This window comes from Symsagittifera roscoffensis, unplaced genomic scaffold, assembly GCF_963678635.1.
Source record: "Symsagittifera roscoffensis unplaced genomic scaffold, txSymRosc1.1 SCAFFOLD_674, whole genome shotgun sequence".
NCBI lineage: Eukaryota > Metazoa > Xenacoelomorpha > Acoela > Convolutidae > Symsagittifera > Symsagittifera roscoffensis.
In genome coordinates, this window is record NW_026971240.1 from 14,082 (window position 1) to 17,500 (window position 3,419).

The window sequence follows — 3,419 nt, forward strand, 5'->3', positions numbered from 1 at the left end:
AAGACCTATTTTTCACGAGGAAGCGAATGGGCCTATCCCGGAAGCTCTACGAGCAAGCTTTGTTAACTTTCAAGCCAACTGAAGCAACTTCGTCAGTTTTGGACCTCATTTTGAGCTTGTTTACGGCTCGGGTCATAACTTTTGAACCACTGGTCGCACAGCTCCCATCTTTTTCATGCAGCTGACCATCAAGCATATCTAACTTCGCTAAAATTGAAAGTGAGCTGTGCGAGCACTCCTTCAAGCTCAAACAAGCGTTTTAGAGCCCTGAGACCCCCATTTTTCAGCTCAAAATAGGGGTCTTCCGCTTCGATCAGTCGCTCCTGCAGCTCAACCAAGGGTCGCGCAAGCTCATCTAAGGTGGTTCTAAGACCTATTTTTCACGAGGAAGCGAATGGGCCTATCCCGGAAGCTCTACGAGCAAGCTTTGTTAACTTTCAAGCCAACTGAAGCAACTTCGTCAGTTTTGGACCTCATTTTGAGCTTGTTTACGGCTCGGGTCATAACTTTTGAACCACTGGTCGCACAGCTCCCATCTTTTTCATGCAGCTGACCACCAAGCATATCTAACTTCGCTAAAATTGAAAGTGAGCTGTGCGAGCACTCCTTCAAGCTCAAACAAGCGTTTTAGAGCCCTGAGACCCCCATTTTTCAGCTCAAAATAGGGGTCTTCCGCTTCGATCAGTCGCTCCTGCAGCTCAACCAAGGGTCGCGCAAGCTCATCTAAGGTGGTTCTAAGACCTATTTTTCACGAGGAAGCGAATGGGCCTATCCCGGAAGCTCTACGAGCAAGCTTTGTTAACTTTCAAGCCAACTGAAGCAACTTCGTCAGTTTTGGACCTCATTTTGAGCTTGTTTACGGCTCGGGTCATAACTTTTGAACCACTGGTCGCACAGCTCCCATCTTTTTCATGCAGCTGACCATAAAGCATATCTAACTTCGCTAAAATTAAAAGTGAGCTGTGCGAGCACTCCTTCAAGCTCAAACAAGCGTTTTAGAGCCCTGAGACCCCCATTTTTCAGCTCAAAATAGGGGTCTTCCGCTTCGATCAGTCGCTCCTGCAGCTCAACCAAGGGTCGCGCAAGCTCATCTAAGGTGGTTCTAAGACCTATTTTTCACGAGGAAGCGAATGGGCTTATCCCGGAAGCTCTACGAGCAAGCTTTGTTAACTTTCAAGCCAACTGAAGCAACTTCGTCAGTTTTGGACCTCATTTTGAGCTTGTTTACGGCTCGGGTCATAACTTTTGAACCACTGGTCGCACAGCTCCCATCTTTTTCATGCAGCTGACCATCAAGCATATCTAACTTCGCTAAAATTGAAAGTGAGCTGTGCGAGCACGCTCAAACAAGCGTTTTAGAGCCCTGAGACCCCCATTTTTCAGCTCAAAATAGGGGTCTTCCGCTTCGATCAGTCGCTCCTGCAGCTCAACCAAGGGTCGCGCAAGCTCATCTAAGGTGGTTCTAAGACCTATTTTTCACGAGGAAGCGAATGGGCTTATCCCGGAAGCTCTACGAGCAAGCTTTGTTAACTTTCAAGCCAACTGAAGCAACTTCGTCAGTTTTGGACCTCATTTTGAGCTTGTTTACGGCTCGGGTCATAACTTTTGAACCACTGGTCGCACAGCTCCCATCTTTTTCATGCAGCTGACCATCAAGCATATCTAACTTCGCTAAAATTGAAAGTGAGCTGTGCGAGCACTCCTTCAAGCTCAAACAAGCGTTTTAGAGCCCTGAGACCCCCATTTTTCAGCTCAAAATAGGGGTCTTCCGCTTCGATCAGTCGCTCCTGCAGCTCAACCAAGGGTCGCGCAAGCTCATCTAAGGTGGTTCTAAGACCTATTTTTCACGAGGAAGCGAATGGGCTTATCCCGGAAGCTCTACGAGCAAGCTTTGTTAACTTTCAAGCCAACTGAAGCAACTTCGTCAGTTTTGGACCTCATTTTGAGCTTGTTTACGGCTCGGGTCATAACTTTTGAACCACTGGTCGCACAGCTCCCATCTTTTTCATGCAGCTGACCATCAAGCATATCTAACTTCGCTAAAATTGAAAGGGAGCTGTGCGAGCACTCCTTCAAGCTCAAACAAGCGTTTTAGAGCCCTGAGACCCCCATTTTTCAGCTCAAAATAGGGGTCTTCCGCTTCGATCAGTCGCTCCTGCAGCTCAACCAAGGGTCGCGCAAGCTCATCTAAGGTGGTTCTAAGACCTATTTTTCACGAGGAAGCGAATGGGCCTATCCCGGAAGCTCTACGAGCAAGCTTTGTTAACTTTCAAGCCAACTGAAGCAACTTCGTCAGTTTTGGACCTCATTTTGAGCTTGTTTACGGCTCGGGTCATAACTTTTGAACCACTGGTCGCACAGCTCCCATCTTTTTCATGCAGCTGACCATAAAGCATATCTAACTTCGCTAAAATTGAAAGTGAGCTGTGCGAGCACTCCTTCAAGCTCAAACAAGCGTTTTAGAGCCCTGAGACCCCCATTTTTCAGCTCAAAATAGGGGTCTTCCGCTTCGATCAGTCGCTCCTGCAGCTCAACCAAGGGTCGCGCAAGCTCATCTAAGGTGGTTCTAAGACCTATTTTTCACGAGGAAGCGAATGGGCCTATCCCGGAAGCTCTACGAGCAAGCTTTGTTAACTTTCAAGCCAACTGAAGCAACTTCGTCAGTTTTGGACCTCATTTTGAGCTTGTTTACGGCTCGGGTCATAACTTTTGAACCACTGGTCGCACAGCTCCCATCTTTTTCATGCAGCTGACCATCAAGCATATCTAACTTCGCTAAAATTGAAAGTGAGCTGTGCGAGCACTCCTTCAAGCTCAAACAAGCGTTTTAGAGCCCTGAGACCCCCATTTTTCAGCTCAAAATAGGGGTCTTCCGCTTCGATCAGTCGCTCCTGCAGCTCAACCAAGGGTCGCGCAAGCTCATCTAAGGTGGTTCTAAGACCTATTTTTCACGAGGAAGCGAATGGGCCTATCCCGGAAGCTCTACGAGCAAGCTTTGTTAACTTTCAAGCCAACTGAAGCAACTTCGTCAGTTTTGGACCTCATTTTGAGCTTGTTTACGGCTCGGGTCATAACTTTTGAACCACTGGTCGCACAGCTCCCATCTTTTTCATGCAGCTGACCATCAAGCATATTGACAAAATTTGACTCCTAAATGAGTATTACTGGCACAAAAGAGTTAAAAAAAAAAAAAAAAAAAAAAAAAAAAAAAAGCTAGGTGTAGTAACATTGTTACTGGTGCTTATTCAATCTTTTCTTCCTTCTCTTCACTGGTTCATCTCTTTAACACTGCCCAGCTTTTAGCTCGTGAAAGAGCTCAGACCGACTGCTACTGCTGATAGTTAACTCCTAAAGCAGTTCTTCTAGGTACTAGCGTTAGTTAGTACCTACTTGCTTTCTGATCGGTCAGTGTCTTTAAT